Below are 25859 nucleotides of genomic sequence, written 5' to 3'. Positions count from 1 at the left end.
AAATCATTTGAGTCTAAATCCCATAGTCTTTTTCCCTGTCTTTGTCTTAATAATGGAATTCACTGGCTTTATATTGCTAAGCTAATTATCTAACTATACTAGAATAATAACGGAAATAAACTCCAAAAAATGTTTTATGCTGTGCTATCTCCTTGCAATTCCATGGAGTTTCAACAAGAATAAAATGAGGTCATAGTAGAGAGGAAATAGAGGATTTAGGATATGTTTGAGTGCCAACACTCACTACCTATGTGCAAAGTATTCAACAACTCTGAGCCTCAGTGTTTTTCATATATAAAATGGAGATTCTAATTCCTACTGAATACACTTGTGAGAATCAGAAATTTTAACAAATACAAAATAACTCCTGTTATAATTGGTACCCAATATACTAGCTTTTCTAGTTTATTATGATTATTTTTATTAACTTTAACATCGTTATTACTGAAAAACCTAGGGACTTAATACAATTGCAGGGTAATCTATGAGTTTGAACAATGATTTTAGAAGGTATAATTGTACAGAATAACAGAAAACTGGTCTTTCATCTTTACAGGTGGTAAAGATCATTTGATTGGCTCTTACTAACAACTTAATGTTTTTCCACCCTCTGTATACTGGAAACTACTTTATTGTCTGAAAAAGGTTTGGTCATAGAAACAATCATTTCTAGAAATATGGAAACTCTGAAAGACACTGGGCAATTTGTCTTGTTAACCATCTGCCACTGATATACCCAATTTTGCATCTGATTTTCCCTTGTCCCTGTCGTTGTCAATTACTTCATACAATATCGAGATTTGAAAAACAGTTAATCAGGTTGGATTGCTAGGCAGCCTTGAGTCTGCCTTTGATTTAATCACAAACACATGCTGCTGCATTCATCAATTTTCCTTTTATGTAAGCTTCTTTCGTTATTGCGATGCTTTACCTTTGTCCGCAACAGACGTGTTTGCTGATTTCCATGTCAGAGAAAAGAAATGTGATATAAACAGAAGTCCTCATGGGAAAGGGCAGCCAAAACAAAAATGTGAAGTGAATTTAAAGATGTAACTTAGCAGAAAATCCAGCTAGTCCAAATCCATGAAGTCTGTAAGAAAATGTGTTATGGCAAGAGATGGTAACAGCAATGCCTGCTCTGCACCAGAGTAGAAATATAGTTAAAGCAGTATAATGGAAACACAAGGAAACATTTCAAGGATGGGCTACAGATATGAATCAAAGAGCAAGACAAGTACTGCACAGAAAACAATAGTGTGCATTTAAAAATGTGTCAAGAGGGTAAGTCTCATGTTAAGTGTTCTTACCACAAAAAAAGGGAGAGACAAAACTTTTGGAGGTGATGGGTATGATTATGGTGACGGTAACATGAACATATAGATATGCTCAAACTGACCTACTTGTATACATTAATTATGTGTAGTTTTTGTATTATAATTATACTCAGTAAAACTGGGGGGGGGGGGAGAACATTTATTGAAAGCTAAAAAAATAAAATAAAAACAGGAAAAAACCAAATACCTGATTACATGGAGACACTGAAGGTAAGAAAACAATGGCAATTTTTCTTTTATTATGGCCTTATTCTTTAAATTAAGGGCCATTCTGGTTTTTATAAGTGAATTTAATACAACTTTGTAGAACAGCTCTGTATAAATCAAGAAGACTCACAATCACCAGCTCTTGAAGACCTGTGGCCACTTCCAGCTGGAAATGTGAAAATGTAAAAGCTTTGTTTCCATTCATCAATGTAGCAAGTTCAGGAAAGTCCTTCCACTTGCTGCTGGCGTTCTTGATGCTTTCCTGGGTCTCACCTTCTATGTCTAAAATGGTGAGCTTAGACTGCTAAAGTCCCTTTCCAATCCACCACTAACAAATTTTGTAACACTTTATAATGAACTCATTTATTCCCTCTTGTGACTGCCATTTAACCTTTTAAAGTGAAGTAGGCCAGGAAAGTCTGATTATTCCCATTTAACCCATGCAAGAATTGTCCCCCAGAAGCCGCTGCCAAGCCAGCTGCCTTGCTATACTCCTTAACACTGGCCCACTAGCCCACGCCATCACAGGAAGGACAGTGCTGCTGACAGTGGAAATGCCTTGAGAAATAATTTGCAAGACACTCAAATCTGTCTCATATGGTCAGGTGGTGCATATAAAGGAATGTGCACTTCTATGTGCTCTCTGTGTGTCTGTGTCTGTCTGTGTGTATGCCTATGTGTTTTTACTAAGAAACATTTACCCAAACTTGCTCATTCACTACATTCACAAGAATTGGCTTAGGTTGCTCTTGTAAGTACTCAAAACTCAAATCCACCCTTATTCAGAAGGAATGCGTTCAGCAGATGCTACGCGTTCAAACGTGGATAATTGAAATAAATGCAGTATCGCCTCTGGAGACGGCTAAAGCCTCTTCTGCTCCTTCTGACTCTTGTATGTTGAGCCATTCTACTCTTGAAGAGGACTAGAGAGCTAATACCTGTTGAATACCATAGAGCACAAGTTACTGCACTTTCATTTAGTCCTTGGGTCCCCCTGAGAAGTAGGCATTAACACCACCACTTAATAATTAAGGATACTGACGGGCGCCTGGGCCACTCAGTTGGGTGAGCATCTGACTTTGATTTCCACTCAGGTCATGATCCTGCGATTGTGGAATCAGACCCCTCATTGGGCTCTGTGCTCAGTGAGAAGTCTGCTTTGGATTCTCTCTCCCTCTCCCTCACTCTCTCTCTGTCAAATAAATAAATAAAATCTTTAAAAATAACAATAATAATTGAGGATACTGAGGCCCAGGTAGGGACAGTGGCTTGGTGGTGAGTGGTGCTGCCCAAATAAAGGCCTGACTCGATTCAGTTTAAAAGCCAGTAGCCTATATGGACCACACTGCCACAGTATGAAGGTGACAAAGTTCACTTTGGAGATATAAGTTCTGATACTAGATGTTTTTGAAGTTAATTACAATTATAGTCATACTTATATTTCAGAGATGTCATATTTGTGGGGACTTTGGTGTATATACAGCTCAATTTCATTTCTTTTCACAGCAAAATGTTCTTGGTTTCTATTTATCTCATATTAACTTATATGATGTTATTTATTTCCTTTCATCTGAATTAGCTAACAAGAAAACCTAGAGCAATTCTTAGCAATCTAAATGATGTTTGTCATAAAAAAAAAAAAATGCAACCGTCAAAAGCATACCCGCACTATGAGTCGACCCTACTAAGGTTACTGCCTCTCTACCATCTGAATTACAATACATTTATGCAATTAGGTTTTTCCAATGGTTGAAGAAAAGGGGAGAACCCTTTTTTCCCCTTGCCATGATCAATGTTTCATTATATAAAAGGAAAATATCAAACAGATTTGGTAGAGTAGTAGCTTTTATAGAAGGAAGTAGGGCATGCAGTGTTTATCAGACAGAACAGAAAATTTGAACAAAGGCAGAGAGGTTGGGGGAACAAAGAGTGTCTTCTGGTTAAATACGCATTACTCACCAGCTCAGCTCTAGTCTGTCATTAACCCCATGAAGGTCCTTCAGATAACACACCTGGAAATGAGGGGAAAGAAACATTCTCTAGAGAAGATGTCAATATTTTAAATCAAGACAAATGTTTAAAATAAAAACTTTAAATGATGCCAGGCTTCCGTCAGTGCTTTTTTGTTTTAGTGCTTGCTTACTCAGTTTACTATCTATGCACCACATAGACATCATAATGCCTGTTGGAGGGAAGCTGTGAAAAAAAATCTTTTCGGCATGGTTGGATATGATTTGTAGCAAACCTAGGCATACTCAGAGAGGGTAGTTAGCTATGGAATTTATAGAATGTTAAGGCATATTTTTTCATGCATATTTTCTTCTTCCCTAAACATTAAGACAGTAGTAAACATTCTTTTCAGAGAACTTACCTAAAGTGTAATCTACTTAATCTCTTCCATAAAGGCAGGAAAAGATAATATCTCTACAACATATGTACCATTTATCTTGAAAAAAATACAGGGCAGCCCGGGTGGCTCAGCGGTTTAGCGCCACCTTCAGTCCAGGGTGTGATCCTGGGGACCCAGGAAGGAGTCCCATGTCAGGCTCCCTCCATGGAGCCTGCTTCTCCCCCTGCCTGTGTCTCTGCCTCTCTCTCTCTCTCTCTCTCTGTCTCTATGAATAAATAAATAGAATCTAAAAAAAGAAAAAAGAAAAAAATACAAACATCCATGTGTTTACTATCATTAAGAATATTCTATTTAGATAAATAAAGTTGAGGAAAACAAAGATTACACATGAGATGATAACACTTCAGCACACACACAGGCACATACAGGCACACTCACTTTAGAGATATCTAAAATGTATTGTGCTTTTCTGAGTCATGAAAAGGAGTAGGGATGGCCATTTAACCCCTGCTTGATATGTCATGCTATCATATACACTTTGGTTTCAGTATACTACATTTTGATTCTCAGTGATGACCTTCACTGCAGTATTGTATATATTTTTAATTTTCTGTGAATTCCCATGTTTTGACATCTTAAGGAACTTTTCTGGTTGTGGAGAGACTACCCCTTCCAGGGCTAGCCAATTCTTAGAGATAGCAAAGGGGGCTGCTGGGAACAGGCCTTTGATCTGCAAACCAATCTGTCAAGAGAGCCACACCTTCTCTATCTGGGCCAGACCCCAGGAGGCAATATTCTTCTGCCTTCATCATCCCAGGGCCAGGTACCAGACAAATACAGAATACCCATGGCCCAGGGCCCACCAAAATTATTTAAACTAGCCAATTCTAAACTGTTGTCCTTGCCCTGCCTTACCTTTCCAAAGGAAACTCCAATTAAGGTAATGGCTTAAGTGTTCCCCTCTCCTGTCACCTGCCTCCTGACCAGCCTAATGTCTTTCCTGTGTGGCCCTGCATACGCTGTGCCTCCTGCTTCTAAAACCTGTGCATGTAATAAAAGCTTTTCCTGAGCCTCTCTTCTTGTGACCATATCTGACTGAACAACTCACAAAAATTACAAAACTAGTGCTGATAAAGTATGTAAATAAATTCTCCTAGGTGACTATATAATTAAAGATTCTGTTCTTTTCTGTGCCACGATGGTTGCCATTTCTTAATATGTTGACTTTCCAGTCAAACCTGCCAACAGTACACCCTCTGACACAGTTGTGAGATCACACTCAATGCAACAGACACGTTCATCTCTATCCATCTCAACTCGCGTTCTCTTGCTCTCTCTCTCTGTTCCTCATTGCACCTAATTCCCTGCCTTCTGAAAACTAGAAAGTACTGAAAGTCACCAGAGAAACCAAGCAAGCTTGTTAAATCAAGTTTGACATAATACAAAGTATATCCTGAAGCAGGTTCCAATCCCATCCTATAGAATTTCCTCACTAAAAGAGGCCTTTCCTATTTTATTTTGAATGTGTACCTGTATGGGGAATCATTGACAATACCAGATACCCAACCACCACATGGTTAAGGCATGACTTTTCTACCTCCATCCAGTAATTCAGTTAAAATTTCCTTCTTTATTAGAGACTATTCTCACTAGGCTCTAATTATCCTGTACTGTGGCAAACAAGAGTCCTTTTTTTTAATCCTCTTTTGCACAATTTTTATGTATTGTTTCTACTAAAAGTATATAATTTTCTTCATTTAAAAATTCCCAAGCAATATTTTACTGAATTTTCAAAGACAAATTGTGTATGAAAGAGTCATCCCAGATTTTACATTCCATTTTAGGAAGCAGTGATCTCATCCCTAATTGTAGTGCACAGCTCCAAAGCTATAAATAATAAGGCTTCAATCAAAATAATTCACTAAATTAATCAGATAAAGTGACCTCAACATCAAGTCTTTAATTAAATATTTGTGTTTTTTTGTGAGGGAGTGGTTCAGGGGATTTTGTTTGCTATCACTCACTATTAGGAAAAAGAAATGAGTGACTGACAACTAAACTGAGAGAAGAGATTTAGTTTAGTTTTTGTTTTTTTTTTAATCGATTTACAATTTGTCCTGGGGTCAGTATAAATTCACCCTCCTCTCTTAAACCTTATATGTCTCCAATTACGGTCTAATCCAAATTAATGTTCACAATGCCATCCCTGGGCCATTGTGAGAGCCTTAGTCACCTAAGAAAAAAAATCAATTATGTTCAGTATATTCCACTCACTAGACTAAAACAGCAGCAAGATAATTTCAGGAAGATTCTTAACAATAGTTGAACCACAACCATCGTCTGATTAGCTCTGATTTAATCCTTCCATTCTCTTGATCAGAATTGCCTCTTTACCAAATTAGGATTAATTAAAGTTTTCTCATATGTTTCTTCCCTCTTGAAAATATTTTCATATGGTTCCTAAATATTAAAAACTACCAGATTTTTGCTTTCTGAAATTTGTGTACAATCTACCTTGTACCCAGGAAAAGATCAGATTGCTTATAAAATTCAAGTAATACGACCAAATCAAATGCATTCAAAACAGGTTTAAAAAAAGAGAGAGACATAGATATAATGAAAGTAGGAAGTTTAAGTTGGGACCAGGAATGAGGTTAAGTACAAAAAGTAGGCCGTAAGCCCTTCACATTTGCTAATGGAAATTGTACTTTTGTCTTTAAGCCTTTAGCAGCCCAGCATTTGTTATATGTTTCATTTCACTGAAAACCAAACAGAGCTATTGTGCTCAAGGTAATCAGTGCCTATTAACATTAGCTGAAAAACCAGCCTCTGAGATTCCAATAGGAATATTAAACAGGCCAACAAATTTTCAATAATCTTTATAGATCATAAAATGCCAGAAGCAGAGTAAGGGGTGGGGTGGGGCTTGTGTTTCCAGAAGTCAATCTGTTCCAATCTACAAAAACCTAGTATTATCAAATCAGATTGAACACATTATTATGCCCACTGCCATTTACCCTTACTCTTGTCACTATAAAATACTCTCATTGTAAGAGGTTGTATTCTCTATTTTTCATACAGTCTAAGAAGCCTCAAGAGTAAAAACTTAACCTACAGAAACTTAACTAAGCCAAAATAAATAATAACAATAAGACCTCTGTCTGGGAAAAAATCTTCATTAATGTCTACTTGGAATAATCATGAAATATTAATATCATTAATTCCAAAATTAATTAATTCCATTCATATCTCTTAGAATATCATAAAAACTGAGATTCCCTCCCTTGGTAAGAAGGGTCAGGGGCTCTGGAAGCCAGAGCAAGGCATTGGTGTGGCCACCAGAAGAGGCTTCCTAAGAAAGCAACAGATAAGATCCTGGCAGGCCATCTGAAATCCCATTGTGAACTAACATGCACATGGCTGAGGAGGAGGCCAAGCATGTAGTCAAACAAGCCAGAGTTGCAGGGGAGGAGAGGATGGAAGTCACCAAAGGCAGAAGTACACTGTTTAGACAACAATCTCTCTTCATTCATTCTCCAAACCCACTGCTGTTGGCTAAATGAGAGCATTTGTGGAAAGCAAAAAAAAATGTGAGTGTTAAGAGGCTCAGAACACAACCCAAATTCTCTCTCTCTCTCTCTCTCTTACACACACATACACACAAACACACATACACAGAGTTAGCAAGACAGTGGGCTCAGACTATAATAGCTATTATCTCATAATGGTTTGGGGTTGCATATTTTTATACCAATTTCACGGGCACACATTCAATTAACAATTTTGACCGCCTTCTATGTGCAGATCCCTGGCCTGTGTGCTGTAGGGGAGACAAAAATGCACAAAGCATGGTGCTTCCCACAAGAAACTTATTGAAGAGGGGAAAGCTAGGGAGAAATGATGAATACATCTAAAACTCTAAGGCAAAGACACATTTAGTGATGAGCACAATCTCCAAAGCACAGAATGAAGGAGAGAATCTACCTTGAAGGAAGTGTAAAAGTCCCAGACCCTGCAATGGTGGAGATGAGATGTAAGCATTGAAATGTGGGTAAAACTCCAGCAGGAGAGTACAGGGTAGAGATGGAGAAGGGCATCTCAATGCAGCAGAAACAAACTTAACAAAGCAGGAAATTAAAAGGTGACTTGATATATTATGGTGATTATTAGTCATGTGATAGCTGTCCTAACTACCTTTGTTTGTAAAAGACCTACTCAGTTGTCTCCAAACTTACCCCCAAGGGATCAGTAAAACCTGAAGTAATTCATTCTAATTCTTATGGTAAAACCACAAAAGACTTAGTGTGTCACATATAAGTCTTCATGTTTTTTAAGAACATTAACTCCTCTATTTTGCAGAATTCTGTTGCTTTGAAGTTCTAATTACATTGATGGATGTTGAGGAGAAACAATCACAAAGCTGTTAAATTAATCCCTTTTACAGTATAATCACATTTTAGCTTCCTAATTTAGGTGTGGCTAAATTGGCAAGTGCAGTCTGTGTTATGGTAGATTTTGCATTTAATAGTTATAGTAGCTACCTTTTCATGAAATAACCAATTTATATACAGGGGAGTAAATTGGTTTTGCAGCCCAGAAGTAGTGCAGCAAGAAATGAAGCAAAATGAAACTTGATTATAACAAATCTGATATGGTAGATGACATATTTAATAAAACTCATTGCTCTTAATAGATAAGGAATTCCTAATATAGACGTGTCAAATAAAATGTTAATTATGCTATGGGAGAATTATACAATATCTCATCTTTAGTGGAAAAGATAGGAAGACTACATAATTGCTTCATTGAAAAATTAAATAGTATTATCATCTTTGTGAAAAGTTATGCCAAGAATCTTAATGAATTCTAAGCCTACCTCTTCAGGACAAGAATATTATTTTTTAAATGGTGCAATACAAAACATTTTAAGTAGATGACATAAGTACTGCAGAACTGTCGGAGATTCGTATTTCCAAACTGCAGAACAATTATGAGTTCACTTATTTAACATACTTTTTCAGTTGATGAATCAAAACTATTCCATTGTAGAGATTTTAAAAAATTGACTTGAAAAACTCAATTACTCTTCTGAGTTTCCATTATAAATCAACGTAAGTTAAGGTTGAAATTTGGATAACAGAGAGTATTTGTTGGGATTTGATTCCTGTATGTCATATTCTTGGTTTTCCTGTTGAAATTAATTTGATACTTAGAAATCATTTTTTCTCTGGAGGTCTATTTTAGTTAATTTACATCTTAGTTTTCCCCCAAGATTATTTGCAGTGATTCAGAAAGATACATAAAATGACTGTAAGATAAAATAAAAGTTGATGAGAAGAATGAAGCAAAAGGAAAATCATGAGAGGAAAACAATATGAAGCCAGAGTGAGGTGAATACACACAATGCCCAGCACAAAGTCATGGAATTCATTGAAGTGGCTACAAATTTGCCTCTATGATTTTTAGTAGTTAGTGTATAGAGTGGACCATCAGAAGGTCCTATGGCAATCATATTTTCAAAAAAATGGACATAGCCATATTTCCATTCCTGGTGTTTTTCTGGAAACTTACTGCTCCCATTCAAGAAGTAGGCTCTATTTCCCTTCCTCTTGAACCTGGAGAATGACTCTGTGACTGCTTCAACAAATGGAACAGAAATGGAATAGAAATGATGCTATGTGATGTCCATGAGTAGGCATAAAATGACACAATTTCTACCTAGCTCTCTCTCTCTCTCTGAGGATGATCACACTTGGAACCCAGCTACCATGTGTGAGGAGTCCCAGGCCATATGAATAAGGTATATATTAGTCTTTCCACCAATGACTCCTGCAAAGATCTTAGGTAAAGCCAGCATCAAACATATAAGGGAATGAGCCTACAGAAGATTCTAATTCCTGGCCTTTGAGTTTTCCAGCTGAGACTCCAGACACTGTGGAGCAGAGACAAGACACCCCACCATGCTCTGTTGGAATTCCTGGCCCACAGAATTCATGAGCATAATCAATTATCACTTTACACCACTAAGTTTTAGGGTGATATATTATGTGGCCATGGCAATTCCAACAGTCTTTTAGATAAAAACAAATCAAGAGAAGCTGAACCATTCCCAGTTCTGAGAAATTAGAGACAAATTTATCTTGCAAGTCTTCGTTGAGAGAATACTGTGAAGTAAGAACAAGGATTACAACTGTATCTGTACAGCAAATATGGACATGATTTCCTGAGTCTCACCTTATAATAACTGTCTGGGTAGACTGATTGAATCCAAGCAAAGGGCAGTGTGGCAAAAACAAATACAGAAAGGGAGTGTAAACGTAGTCCACATTTACAGCTCTCTGATGGCCTAAACTGCTGCAAAGACAAGGCTTATAATAAGTAGAAGGCTCACTCTCAAGTATAACTCAAAGACTCTATTAAGCTTAGTACCAAAGGGTGAAGACTCAGGGTGGGGACAGGTGGGGAGGTAGGACAAAAGTATAATGATAGAGAACTTTTACTTCCTACTCTTTTTATTTTATTTTTTTAAGATTTATTTATTTATTTGAGAGAGAGTGAGTGAGTAGGGCAGAAGGAAAAAGAATCCTCAAGCAGACTCCGTGCCAAGTGTGGAGCCTAGTTGGGCTTGATCCCAGGACCCTGAGATCATGAATTGAGCTGAAATCAAGAGTCAATCGCTTAACTAACTGAGCTACCTGAGGTGTTCCTAGTTCCTACTCTTGCTGTTTGAAAATTGACTCTAATTATGTCCTTACTTAAAAATACTTTTAAGAGTTAATAAGGCTTTGTGTCTTATATGAGAAACTTACAGTCTTCCAAATTTGGGTGCTTCTCTTTTTGTAAACCTTGCTAATACATTTTGCCCTTGACATATTCTCTCTGACAGGATATTTAGGGATGTATATAATCTTTTTTTCCATATTTGTCATAACCGCAGCCAATTCTCCTTTGTAGTTGACCCGTATTTGCTATGTAGTGCTAAATTAATTACCACTATCCTTTAGTTACTGACTTTTGAGAGCTGACATCTGTGTGATGACCAAGACCAAGGAGTAATCAGAGCATTGCAGAGTTCTGATTGGTTGAATTCCCTGGTGTTCTAATTAGTCAGAATCTCAATCTGCGATGTGTCTTCCCAAATGAGCAGGTTGTAGTAACAGCACTTTCAGTGACATGATCTTGAGTTCATTTTCTATTTTTTATAGCACATAAGAATATTTATTTGTTCCAAGTAGCTTGTAATGTCTACTAGCACAGATCCTAAAGGTTAATAACATAGACTCTCTCTGCAAGATAGCATATATTTTATAATGTATGTATTCATGTGACTATGATAGAAGCATGCTTATATGAGACCCTGGGCTAGGCAGTGTCTCCAGAGGTGACCTAGCCTTATTGTATATATGAATTCCATCTGGTTTTCCTTCATAAACATCCTTTCTTTCAGCAGAACTTCTGATTAATGAAGTTATGCCCCTTGAGAAGCTACCCAAAGTACAATTACTCTATGTTACCGGGAAAGTTCAGATCCTAAATTAGGACAAGTTTGACATCTTAGGGAAATTGGGATGGGATAAGATGGGGTGGAATGATATGGGGTAGGATGCCAACTTTGTGACTTGCCACCACAAACCCCAAACACTGCTGCCCTCAGTGACATACCATGACACAAATTCTGTTTTGGTAACTGAGTGGTAAAGGATTTAACCTTGTTGAAGGAGCTCTCTGGCCTTTGCCCTTGAACCTCAAAAGGTAGTCTCAAAACCCTGGGAATGCCCTGCATGGTGGAAGTGTTTTTGTTTCCCTTTGAGCCACCGCAACAATGTCATATAGTTTTAGTCAGGCAGCCTTGCAGGTGACTAGCAGGTTTATAATAGAGTCCCTATAAAGAATCTGGACACAAAGGCTTGGGTGAGCTCCCTGGTTGCCAGTACTTCATGTGTATTGTCACATATCAATGCCATGTGTATTGTCACATATCAATGCTTGGGTGAGCTCCCTGGTTGCCAGTACTTCATGTGTATTGTCACATATCAATGCCAAGAAAGTAACACCATCCATGATTCCATGAGGAGAGGACAATTGGAAGGTCCATTTGTGGAGCATTCCAGACTCTGCCCTCTGAGCCTCTTCTCTTGGATCTCTGTTAAATCTTCCTTTAGATCTAATAAACCAGAACTGTGAGAATAGCAGCTTTCAGTGAGTTCTTTGAGTCATTCTAGTGAATTGCTGAACCTAGGGGTGGCCTTGGATCTCCAAATTTGCAATTGGTATGAGAAGTAAGGGCAGGTTTATGAACTGAGCTCCTTCTATTATTGCAACAACATGGGAATCCTGGAACTTGGAACCATATCACTGGTAGCAGGGTGAGCCAGGCAAACAACAAAGATTATCAAGGATTATGGGGGAAATAAAATAGGAGAACAATGGACACAGATGAGCTGAAGAACATTCCTTAGTGAGGACTGATGGGACTTTCTGAGGTTGGGTGGGAGGTTTAAACCATCAGCATAAACAGAAGCCAGTCAGATAAAGCCCATCATAAGGAGGATCGTGTAAGGGGACCCACATATCTACTGATAGAAAAATGTCCAAATTGAAGACTTGGTCTAATCATGAAGGGACTTCCAGTGCTCTCAGCTCTTTCAGTAAGCTTCCAAAGGGATGGAGAAACCTAGTTTCAGATGCATCTCAGAATCCTAATGCCTTTCCTGCTTTTCTGGCTTGCCTTTCCTTTTTACCCCAGTCTTCTGAGAAGGCTTGGGGGAGGCACAGTCTAGATCCTAATTAGTTAAGAAAACCACCCAGCATAGGCCTAACTGAGCTAGTTATTCAGATTTAACACTCACTCAAGCTAATTTCTCTAGGACCTTCATGAGGAGAAGAAACTGAGGGAGTCATATACTAAGACCATCTATTATGTTGGGCCATTAAAGGAAGTAATGTGGAATCAGGCCACTATCAAAATGATGCTCAGAATCAGGAACAGCACTACAGTACCTTAACTGGCTCTCCTCCATATCTGTCTATATCCATAAGTGACCACTTACCTGCCCATGGGACTTTGCATTCTGGCTCATGACATTATTGACATAATTTGCCCAAACTTCAATGACTTCATGAACCAGAAGCCAGGGTGTTAAAGTCACAACTGAGATGACTTTCATGAAGCATCATAGTTTCCTAAAAACAAAAACCCACCCAGATAGAGACTTACACCTGCAAGTCCTGAGAACCAATGGAGTCTGGGAAAACCTACTCTGAACATGTCTAGAACTCCACAGAGCAATGCTTCCTGAACTGTGGTCCCTGGACTAGCAAAATCAGTATCACACGGGAACTAGTTAGAAATGTCAACTCCCAGGCTCTACGCAGACCTGCAGAATCAGGAATCTGGAGTTGGGGTTCAGCCACCCATATGTTAGCAAGCCCTTCAGCCAGGTGGCTCTAATGCATGCTCAAGTTTGAATCATTGAGGGGGTGGGAGGGCCCCTGCCAGAACAGGGGAAGAAGAGGATGGTATATATGGCCTTACCACTGTCACTGACAATTAAAACTTTTTATGTATTTATTTTTAAAAATATCTTATTTATTTTTTCAAGACAGTGCGCATGAGTGGGGGGCAGGGGAAGGGAAGAGGTAGAGGGAGAAGCAGACTCCTTGCTGAGCAGGGAGCCCAACAGGAGACTGGATCCCAGGAACCCTGGGATCATGAAACATCTGTGAAGGTAGATTCTCAACTGACAGCCAGGTTCCCCAAAAGGCTATTTTTATTTATTTATTTTTAAAGATTTTATTTATCTCAGAGATACAGAGACAGCAATAGAGATAGAGAGAACATGAGTAGGGAGGAGAGAGAAAAGCAGACTCCTTATTGAGAAGGGAGACCAAGGCAGAGCTTGATCACAAGACCCCAAGATCATGACCTGAGAGGAAGGGAGTAACTGACTGAGCCACCCAGGTGCCCCACCAAAGGTTTACTTTTTAAAAAATAAAGTGTTAAGATAGTAGGAGGAAGGGAAAACTTTAAGTAAAATAATAAAGGGAGGGGGTAAATTTTATCAGAGGAATTAAACAAGGAATTAAGAACAGAGAGAAGGAAAGAAAATAGAAAAAGCAAACTTTTTAAAACTTAAGTAAAAGGCAAGATGTTAGCAGGAAACCTGAACAGGAAAGATTTGGGCAAATTAAATGAAGCACCACAGCCAGAACTTAAAACTGTGTCCAGGATTTCAGCAGGCTTGTGCTTGTGCTATGGTTCCACCACCCACTAGTTAAATGATCTCTCTAGGCCATGGTTTCTTTATCTGCAAAATGGGTAGTATTGCTGTGAGGATTCAATGATATACATGTTAGAAGTGCTTAGCAGAGTGGCACATAATAACTACTAAATAAATATTTTTTATTAGAAATAAAAATATATTGCTAAAACAATGGCACCACTAAACTGGCAAATTCTGATGTGAGTCAGGGTATATTTGTAATGAAACACGTAAAAAGAAGCTGCGACTGGGGAAGAAGAAAAGAAGGAAAAAAATTGAGAAAAAAACCAGTTGAGACAAGGGATTAGGTAATATGGGATCCTAATGAAATCTTTGGTGGAGCTGGTTTTGTGTATCCAGCCTCTCTCAGCCCAGGCTTGATTCAGATTTTTTTTTTTCTCAATGCCTTGGAGGAGGTGGACAAGATCCCTTTCAGCTGCGCTTGCCTCCTGGCCCATTCGGGAAAGAAACAGTTCGGGCTTGTCCAGCACAAGGGCGCACCGCTGCACCTCATCTCTGAGCTCAGCTCACTCCGGAGGAGCGGTTGCTGATCTGGTTGGCCTAAGACAGGGGCACGGGGGCCGACAATTACTAATTGGCAGGCCCTGCACCCCAGAGGCACAATTAGGCTCTGCCTTCCTCTCTCCCCTCCCTCAGCTTCCAGCCTCCACTGGGAACTCCAGGCCGGAGGAGCAGCCCTGCTGGGTAGGCCCACCTTGCTCCCATCACCCTCAGCTCTTGGTGGGCCCTCTGCACTGGCAGCTGGTAGATAAGGGACTAGATTTTTCTTGGACTGTAGCAGACTTAGTCTCCTTCCTGCCTCGCCCTTCAAAGTGCCTATGCTCAAGGTCCCCAGGTTTACATGGATGGCGGAAGGGGGCCCTTTTCAAAAATGTCAACCTAGCTGTGTATTAGAGCTCAGCTCTGCAGTGGCAGTAGTTGCCCAAGTATTAGCACATGTGTACTGTTTCCTTGGGAATCATTAAGATAGGCAAGAGTTAGGCTTTTTGGGGTTCCTGGCCTTATTACTGACAAAATTTCACCTTTAAGCCTAATGAGAGGCTGCCCCCCTTTTTTAGGGGGAGGGGAGAGGGTCTCTGTCAAGGTGGGTCCTGTCCCCTTTATTAACCACAACTCTTGTGCAGCTTTCACAGCCCAGACATTAAAGCAGCAGCAAGTGGTCAGCTGTGTGCCTGTGAACTTGGGTCATTTAATTTATGAGTGCTCAGACTTTAAGCTTCTATATTTAATACTTACAGGATGCATCTATAGAGTGGTGGAAGTAATTATTTGTTTCTAAAATATTCATCCAACAGGCATTTGTAAAGCACTATGAAAGGCACACAGTAAGCATACTAATGTGCCATCTCTGTGCTAGGTTGTGGGGACAGGAACCCCACCATAGAGGGGCCTTATTCAAAACTGTTTTGAGGAGGTATAGTTTGGTTCACAGTGTCTTTCTCAAGAGGGGAAGAGGAGCTAACAAAAGGAGACCATAGGAGCGGTTCCTAATTTTAGGAATTATTAGTAAGGTTTGACCTGCGAGACAGAGCTAAAGTTTTTGTTTCATCTCTTCTGGCTTCAGGTAGGCTGGGGAAATGCCATGGTAACATTCGTATTTGTGCCTATACTTAGGGGTACAAAATGAAGCACTACCATAAAACTTCAACACTTGGTTCTGTGTGAATGTTCTGTGGATCTATTTGATTCCATGACTGGCTACATTCTCTCTCCCCTATGTTCATTCATGTGCCCTGGCCACCTCACCTTTTTCTGGAGCCCAGTGCTGTCCAATTAGCAATATGATCCAAGCCACATATGAATTTTAAATTAGTAGATTAAAAAATAGAAAAGAACAGATACAATTATGAATAACACATTTCATTTACCCCAGGACATCCAAAATATAGTTTCAGCCCATCATCAATATAAAAATTGATGAGATCATTTACATTCTTTTTTCTTTTTGTATTAAGACTTTGAAATCTTGGGCAGCCCTGGTGGCTCAGTGGTTTAGCGCTGCCTTCAGCCCAGGGCCTGATCCTGGAAACCCGGGATCGAGTCCCATGTCAGGCTCACTGCATAGAGCCTGCTTCTCTCTCTGCCTGTCTCTCTGCTTTTCTCTCTCTCTCTCTCTCTCAGGAATAAATAAAATACTTTAAAAAAAGACTTTGAAATCTTGTGTGCAGTTTACACATATAGCACATCTCAGTTCTAAGTAGCTGCCTTTCAGGTGCTCAGCAGCCATGTGGCTGGCAGACAGCTACCAGCCAGCACAGCTTTGGCACCTTCTCTCTTCAATTTTCTCCCTTTCTCCACTGCAGTTTTCCCTCTGCCATCCTTCCCTCTCTTATATAACTTATATGCATGTGCCCATAGGCTATTTAAAACTTTAAAGAAGCCATAGTTTTTATTACTTGTGTCAGAAATGTAAGATTGCTTATTATCTCATTATTATTTATAAATTATGTTTGTATAACATTAACAAGTATGACCTTCATATCAACCATGTGAAGCAGGCAGAGCTGGCTGGTAGAGTTTAGTCCATTCAGGCTGCTTTGAAAAAAATACCATACACTGGGTGGCTTATCAATAACAGAAATGTATTTCTCACAGTCTTGGAGGTCAGGAAGCAGAGATCAAGGTGCCAGCATGGTCCGATTCTGATCCTGACTTAGTATATCCTCACATGTTAAAAAGAGCTCTTAGCATTTCCTTTCCTTTTCTCCTGTTGTCAAATGTGCTTGTTAAAAGGGGGGAAAAAAGAACTATTTTTCTCTGAACCTACAGTCGTGTGCCATATTACATGGGGTATAGTTGGTCTGGTAAATACCCCTCTCTCTCTCTAATTACCAGGAATCTGATGCTGGCAGCAACGAAAGGGAAACACAGAGTGTCAATAAATCCTTGGGCCCAAAAGAGATTACCTTCTCTAAATATTGACTAGCATTTTCATAGCGTTGTGCCAACTACAATTGGAATTTCACACACACTGTGGAAGTTAATCCTCATGAAAACCCCCCAGGTAGTTCTTATTGTTATGAGTGACAAAATTGGGAAGGGCCAAAACTGAGCTCCTGATCTTCTGATCTCAAACCCTGGCCTCTCTTCCACCAGTTTGTGTTTTTGCATAACAATGACCACTTGATTGCTCATTTTTAAAAATGTGTGCAAATCAGTCCTATTCTAACTGTCATGATTCATTGCATGTTCAGAGGCCAAAAGGGCACCCTGCATTATCATCATCATAATAGCACCAGCCAATGCTTGCTGAATACTTACCGTGCTATTGTTCTAAGAGTTTTACATATATCAACTCATATAATCATGAGGACTTCAAATTCTGAAATAACTTACATTTACCCAACTCCTATTATGCATTCAACTCTTTTATGTGCAAAAGAATGTTGTTTTGGGGGGGGGGGGGAATGAATTGGATTCAAATTCAGTCTCTTATTCTTACTGGCTGTGACCTTAGAAAAATGTCTCACTCTCTGTTACCTACTTTGCAAGGCTGTTGTGTTAAAGTATGCCTAGTGCATTGAACAGAACCTGGTTCATATTAGCTCTTACCCAGCAGCTCTTAGTTTTAGGAATGATGGCAGGAGGCAGATATGGTGATCATACTCACTTGACAAGTGATGAAGAAGTTTAGATAAGTAAACTGTGAGTGGGTACCTAGGATATGGACTTGCTCAGGTCTCCTCATTCTGAGACAACTCTTTTTCCCAGTGGGGGGTTGGGGGGGGATGTAACCATCCTCTTGCTAAAGTTGACCTGGGTCTCAGGGAACTGTGCCTGGCAGACTGTTCCCACACTCAGGTTTCTGTGCCTTATGATTACCACTATCTAAATGATCAAGTGCTTCTAGACCCTATAGAGTGACAGCACCTTTTGGAATTTGAGGGCTTTTGTTTTTTTGGTTAGTTGAAGTGTGACTCTAAGCAATTATACCATAGTTTGGGAATGATGATTCTGCTGGCTTAATTGCACTCTATTTGAATAGAGTTCCAAACACTTTTCTTGTAAAATAATGGACTCAATTTTGCAGCCCTTATGCTATTTCTGCTTCAGAATCAAGTCTTCTTAATGAGCTCCTTTTTTGACTGAATCTGTGTGGGTAAATTCTTGGACTGCAGCTATAAACTCCTGATGGGCAAAGGGATAAGGGAGCTAACACCATATTCACTTTGTTTGAGGGATTCATATTCCACTTATAACACTGAATACATGTCCAAGCCATGTCTTACTTAATTTGAAACTCAAGAAATAGAAACTAATAAATGTAGGCACTTCAATTGTCCAACTGTAGGCTCATAAATTAATTTGTTACAAAAATAACATACTAATTCAGGCCAATGGACTACCATATTTAGAAGAAATTGCACCTAAAATATTGGCAATGTTCTATTTTAATTCTTAGATTTTGGAGGACGGGTGCTCATATAACATGTGTTTACCTACAGGGATTAGATTTATTTTGAGATAGACAGGAGATCCTTTTTTATTTAAGAAGATATAGTAAAACTTTTTGAACCCTATGCAATGGACTAAATGTTTGTGGTTAGGTTAGGTGAGTAGCCTTCTCTAGAAGGGGATCAGTGCCCTTATAAAAGGGACCCCAAAGAGCTCTCTTCCTTTCTGCCCTTGTGAGGACGCCATGAGAACTCAGCAGTCAATAACTGTGATTACAGCTCTCACCAGACACCAGATCCACAGGCACCTTGTTCTTGGATTTACAAGCCACCAGCATTGTGACAAACAAATGGTTGTTATTTAAGATACCCAGGCTCTGTGACTTTTTTATAGTATTTCGAAGGGTGGTGGAATATGCCACTGAAAAATATGCCACTTTGGCATTAGATTTGTTCTGAGTTAAAGGCACATGAAAAACAACAGGTATAAGAAGCACCCTCTGATGCTTTCTTTTTCTTCCTGGAAACAGGAGTTAGAACTCCCATGTGAAAGATGTCCTCCCTTTACCAGGAGGAAAGAAACATTCTTATCACCAGAGACAAAGATCTGAGGCTGAGGAAATTCTGTACAAACAGACCTTGCTAAAATAATTCTTATCTTCCTTTAGCCTCCCTATATATTTTAGTTCCCTTTCCACAATACCTCTCTGTTCAACCTCACATGAAAGCATAGGTTTTGCCACTTCTTTGGGCTCTTCATTTCCTGATGAGGGCTCCTATATTAAATGCATTGGTATGCTTTTCTCCTGTTAATCAGTTTTATGTCTATTTAATTCTTAGAGCCTGCCAGAGACCCTAAGTTTTGCCTTCCCTACAGTTTCTGAGGAAACTGTAGTTTCCTTCCTCTAGTCAAGAGAGAAGGTAAAAATTTCTTCTTGTCCCTTCTTTTCCAGGTTCAGATAGGTAGGAGAAAAAAACAGTTGTTCAATAAACATAACAAAATGAGTACCTGCGTGGCTCAGTCGGTTAAGCCTCTGCCTTTGGTTCAGGTCACGATGCCAGGGTCCTGGGATCAAGCCTATATCAGGCTCCCTGCTCTGTGAGGAGTCTGCTTCTTCCTCTCCCCACCCCCAACGCCCCTCATGCTTGCTCTCTCTCTTTCTCAAATAAATAAAATCTTAATAAAAAAAAAAAAAAACCATAGTTCTTTGGATTGTGACTCTTGTGAATTTGGTTTTAGTTACCCATTGACCATTGATCACTACCAGGATATCCTACCCTATCTGTTCCCTGCTGGCGATAGGTATCACTTTCCTCTTTGTCTCATTTTGTGTGCTGTGAGCTTGGCTTGGCTTTCTACCTGCCAGGGTGTACAAATTGGGCCTCTGGCTATAGCAGCCAATGCTCAGATTGGGGACTCTGGGAATTTGGTGGAACAGAAATGAGGATTGCACATCATTTCAGCTAGCATCTTACCAACAGTTACTGGTTCTTAGAGGGGATTGTCTAACTCTTCTTTCTTTTGGTGTCTTTGGGAGTGGCTCTGGGTCTTGAGAGGGCTGCATCTTTTGCAGCCTCTTTAGGGATGCCTTTTGATACCATCATTAATCCATTAAACGGCCTAGTGGTTTAAAGCTATTAAAAGGCTTGCTGGTTTATTTTGTCACATTGAAACAGATATACTTTGGAAGACTTGCACTTTTATATCTAAAAGGGTTTTTTAGAGATCTCTCATCTTAAATGTACTATTGTTATCTATAAGAAGATCAGAGTTGAAAGAAAAAAAATTAATAAGGTAAAGGTGAGAATTAGCTCTTATATAAATTAGCAAATTATGTGTTTCTGTGTTTATACCCAACTCATGGTTAAAATTTAAAATTAAAACTATAGGATCTCTTTTTGCAATTGTCTGTATGTTTATGTCTGCATATGTTATGTACATGTGATTTTTTTCTGCCTCCAGATGATATTGGCAAAATTAATTTGTAAAAGAGTTCTGTTTAATTGGCTTAAGAAAAATAAGCACTGGGCAGCCCTGGTGGCTCAGCGGTTTAGCACCGCCTTCAGTCCAGGGGCTGATCCTGGGAGTTCTAGGACCGAGTCCCGCGTCGGGCTCCCTGCATGGAGGCTGCTTCTCCCTCTGCCTGTGTCTCTGCCTCTCTCTTTCTCTGTGTCTCTCATGAAATAAATAAAATCTTTTTTTTTTTTTTTTTAAGATTTTACCTATTTATTCCTGAGAGACACACATGCAGGGAGCCCGACGTGGGACTCGATTCCGGGTCTCCAGGATCAGCCCCTGGACTGAAGGCGGTGCTAAACCGCTGAGCCACCAGGGCTGCCCCAATACATAAAGTATTTAAAAAAAAAAACCCACTATAAGAAAAATAAGCCCTGTATTAATATAAAATAAGCATTTCATTTATAAATTAAGTGTTCATAAAACTCTCAGAAATATAGAAACTAGACCCAGTGTCTTACAATTCCACATGATCTGGGATAATCTTCAGTAAATAAAAGCTTGTTTAAGCTTGTTGGCTTAATAAAAACAGACATGTCTTCAGGTTTATCAACATTAAATATAGTACAGGCGTACAAATTCTTCTGCCTGGGCTTACTAGTCAGGTAAGCTTATATTATCTCTATTAGATGTTTTTAAGATTGTAAATGTATAATTTCAACCTAAGAACAAAACATACAGTAAAAGATAAGCTGATTAATGTATGTCAAGCATGACAGGAAAAAAAGAGTTAGAGACAACAATGTGTTTTAACTTTTAGGTTCTTTGCTTCTGTGATCTTTAAAAAACATTTTCCTGATTTGTCTACAAGAAAAATAACTTAAGGTGATGGATAGCATTGTTTAATATCTTGTGAAATTTTGATGAATAATTCAAGAATAATTAAGGTGAATAATTAAGTGAAATGAAAAATAAGTGAATTAACTGGATGGAATTGGGATAAGAGTTTATAAACAAACATTTTCAATAATGATTATGTTTTGTAAAACATATCTGCATAAAAATAGATTCTAAAATCTTTTGGTATCTTGAAACCTTAAAGTTATACTAAGTTAAGTTAAATGATGAATATTCATTGAATATCTAGATCCTTTCCAAATAAGATAAAATACTGAAACATGAGTGCTAAACATATATTTATCTATTTTTAAAAGATTTTATTTATTTATTTGAGAGAGAGAGAGCGCGAGAGAGAGCACACGCAGGGGGTGGAGGGCATGGGTGGGGAGAGACAGAGGGAAAAGCAGGCTCCCTGCTGAACAAAGAGTGCAACACAGGGCTTGATCTCATGACCCTGGTATCATGACCTGAGCCAAAGGTAGATGTCGAACCAACTGAACCACCCAGGTACCCCAAGTTCATCTATTTTTGACTCCTTAAGTTTTATAAAAACAGAAGATATTTGAATCTAATAAAGATGTTCTTTTTTTGATCACACTAGAAAATAGTACTATGAAAAAATAGGTATCTATAAATTGTGAAATTGTATATTCATAAAATTTGCTAGTTTGCCACAGAATGCCAGTATATGACAAGCAATCTATATATGTAAATGAAAGTACTAGAAACCTTAAGAGTGAAGAGACAATTCTGTATGCAATGTTTGCAAGGAAAGTGGGATGCATTTTTTATTTAAAAAAATGTATGAAAGACATGTTTTCGTTAAGGGAAAAAGAGACTAATTTTGTCCTAAAATGAAATGACTGTTGTTCAAGAATTGAGAAGTGGAAAAAGTAGGACAGAACTTAAGTGATTATAGAAAGTTGTAGAAGGTTTATGGGGAAATATATTTGTATGTTCCAAAGTCAAAGCTAAGATTAAATGTATTTATGTTTTTAAAATGAGCTCAATAATATACTGATACAAAAACAGTGTTTGATTTCTCTTTCTGTTAAAATGACAACGTTTCTTAGATTATCAGTCCTAGGTTAAGAGATTATATAAAAGGTTTTAATTTACCTTTTGAGTAATCTGCCTAGGAAAAAGATTGTGGGTCTTATTAAAAGAACTTCCTGTGCTTCATGTTAGCTTTATTTGGCCTTTGATTATAAAACTGAGTCTTCTCAATATTTAAAAGCTAAGGTTTTATTTTTCTTAAGTATTTTACTTCCTGTATTTGTCTTTAAAATCTTTTATTGTCACTTTGGTTAGGTGGATAACTTGATACTTTTCATAGTGATCTCTGATCTGCTTAATCAAGTGTTCAAACTTTTTAACATTTTAGACAAACTTCCCAAAATCAAATTCTGAATAAAGTGTTTGTGATCTCAAACTAACTTTGGAATTTCCTAAAAGGTCCCTGGAAAAATTTCAAAAGATTTGTTCCCTTGCCTTATAAAAAGAAAGATGTGAAACTAATTAGGCTTATTTGACATGTTAAATTACATGGGAAACATAGTTAAATAGACATGCTGTTTAGCCTTCTTTAGGTTACATTTGTATGAGTATGTGCTACTGATAGAAGTATTTTAAAGATTGTATAAAATTCATAAAAATTTGTCCATGTCCTTAATATCCATATAAACAATCATAATTCCAATTATTATCTTAAAATGTTAAATGCCACAGAAATAATCAAATTTCCTTGTAAATTACATCACAATGAACTCTCACCAGATAATTAATCATGGCTATTTTTGTGTCTTTTGTCATTCACAGATAGTTATTTTTTACTCTGATGCCTCTCTGAAAGCTTTGGCAATCAACTGCAATCAAAAGTGCTTCAAAGAGATTCGAGGAAAAGACTTGGACAAATACCCTGGAATACAGGTTTCAGTAACTTTAAAATCAAACCACTTGGGACGTCTGGGTGGCTCAGCGGTTGAGCCTCTGCCTTTGGCTCAGAGCATGATCCCAGGGTCTGGGATCGAGTCACACATTGGGCACGCTGCGTGGAGCCTGCTTCTCCCTCTGACTGTGTTTCTGCCTCTCTCTCCCTGTGTCTCTCATGAATAAACAAATAAAATCTTTTTTAAAAAATCAAAACAGTAAAGTAAATAAGAATTTCTAAAAATCTGGGGCACTTGGCTGGCTCAGTCGGCAGAGCATACAGCTCTTGATCTTAGGGTCATGGGTTCAAACCCCATTTTGGATGTAGAAATTGCTTAAATAAATTTAAAAAAATAATTTTTAGAAATCTATGGGTATTTCAGGCAAAGTCTGGTGGCAAGTTCCTGACTTGGCTTATTAACCTCTATAGGCTTTTATTTTATTTCATTTTATTTTCAAAGATTTATTTATTTATTTTTGAGAGAGATAGAAAGAGAGAGAGAGACAGACAGAGAGAGAGAGAGAAGAGGGATAAAGGGAGAGGGAGAGAGGATCCAAGCAGACTTAGCACTGAATACAACAGCCCCATGCAGGGCTTGATCTCATGACCCTGAAATCACAACCTGAGCCAAAAACAAGAGTCGGCCACCTAACTAACTGTGCCATCCAGGCGCCCCAACCTCTCTAAACTTTTAACATCCAGTCCAAGATTTTTTATTAAAGTTCCAGCAAAGTAGACTTAAAAAGAGCCTATATGATAATTTACTATTCTTGTTGTACTTACATAAATAATCAAACCAAACTTGATGGGAGTCAACTTGTTTTACAAACAAATTAGTCTTCTTTGATTGTCTTTAATAAAAATGGGGGTAATTTTAGGAAGGAAATTCTGTTTCAGTATAAAGTACAACATACTCTTATGGGTTGTTGAACACTGCCATGTTCATGGATTTTAAATGTTTTCTTCTTTATAAACTGGCTCCTACTGTTTTGTCCCCTTTGTCAATTCTTGTTTCCAATTTCTTTCCCACCCTCCTGACTTGGCATCACTAAAAACCAAAACTGCCCTTTTATTGAAGCCTTGCAAGCTGAAGCTGACTGACTTGATATCAGTTTCAAAGATATCACCACAACAGATCACATATGGATAACTTTCATGCCTGCTCCTATGTAAGTCACTCAGAAAGTTCACTCTAACATCTGATGCCATCACTAGAGATATTCAAACAAACCAAAAATAAAAAAATTAAATCAATCAATCAATTGGATTACCAATGCTTGTCCTCATTCTACCATCTAAATCTGCTTCAAGCCCAACATCTAAAAATCTTGACTTTTGAGCCCTCTGGACTCAAAAACTGAGTACTTAGAGTACTCAAACTTATGGTTTATTTTAATCATTACTTTTGTTTTTCTTCTGTTTCTATAGAAAGGCCTCTCATTAAATGCCTGCTACTCATACAATCTAAGGCCCAATTTAGATGCCCTCCCCCTTCCACACACACCACTGACCCCTAAAATAGGATGAAACCATTTAACTGAACTGACCTATTTTCAAGGCCAAGAGACTGATTCAATGAGTTACGGAACTCTACCAACTCAGCTTCTGGACTGTGGCATCAGTATTATCTTGGCAAGCAAAAATAATCTGTTTTATGTATTTTATCTTTCTATAATACAAATTCTGAAACATGTAAAAATTGGCCCAGTAATATAAGGAACCCCGTGTGTAATCTCATAGCTTCAATTATCAGCTCATGCCCAGTCACTTCTGTTGTACATGTATTAACTATAGTGTTTAAAATACTTTAATCTACATTATCTCCTTTGATTCTTGTAACAACCGTGAAAGGTAGGTTGTGTAGTTTTACAGTAAAATTCTATTGCTAACAAATAAACATTTTAATGTAAATGCCAATTTTTAAGATAGTGAGGGAAAAGATATAAAGGGTGCTAGTATATCCTTATCTATGCTTTATTGGGTTTTTGTGTACCCTAATTCATTAATAAAGGGAAAAGGAGGAACATGGGCATGTTTTATCTTCAGCTATTATTCAAACTGAATGGAATTATTTTTCAATGAAATTGTTAGGATGAATTGCCAATTTCTACTTTTCTAGAAAACCACTTTTACTGAATAACCTTGATCCCAACCTGTCAAATGAAAATGGGATTTTACTCAACAAATTACTTCTCACATCACATTTTGTACATAATAGCTGCAAGTGTCTAAAATTTTAAGGAAGCATTATAATTTAGAACAATTCTCGACCAATTGTGGTATTTGTAGAGGATCCAGATGCAAGAAAATAAACCAAATGAGCCATTTAATTTGTGGTTTGGATGTCATTTTTCTGACAGTTATCAATGAAACTGTCATGTATCTCTGGACTTTGGGGCTATTAGAATTATTTATTTTGGATGTCGCTCTTTCACATAACTGATATTTTAACAGAAAGTTATGTTCACCTAAATGTGGGTATTGATTATCAATACATTCACAAT

The 25859-nt window shown here is 38.2% G+C and overlaps 1 long non-coding RNA gene across 1 annotated transcript in view; it reads left to right on the top strand.

Moving 5' to 3' along the window:
• Positions 1 to 24600, top strand: part of LOC112914256 (uncharacterized) — a 244545-nt gene extending 219945 nt beyond the window's left edge. Inside the window, exon 5 of the long non-coding RNA XR_011996777.1 lies at positions 23244 to 24600. This is a non-coding gene — a long non-coding RNA (uncharacterized lncRNA). The remainder of the gene's footprint in view (positions 1 to 23243) is intronic.
• The last annotated feature ends 1259 nt before the right edge of the window (positions 24601 to 25859 follow it).

Source organism: Vulpes vulpes, chromosome 1 (assembly GCF_048418805.1).
Source record: "Vulpes vulpes isolate BD-2025 chromosome 1, VulVul3, whole genome shotgun sequence".
Classification (NCBI taxonomy): domain Eukaryota; kingdom Metazoa; phylum Chordata; class Mammalia; order Carnivora; family Canidae; genus Vulpes; species Vulpes vulpes.
Note: the sequence above shows the minus strand (reverse complement) of the source record. Positions and strands in the feature narration are given on the sequence as shown.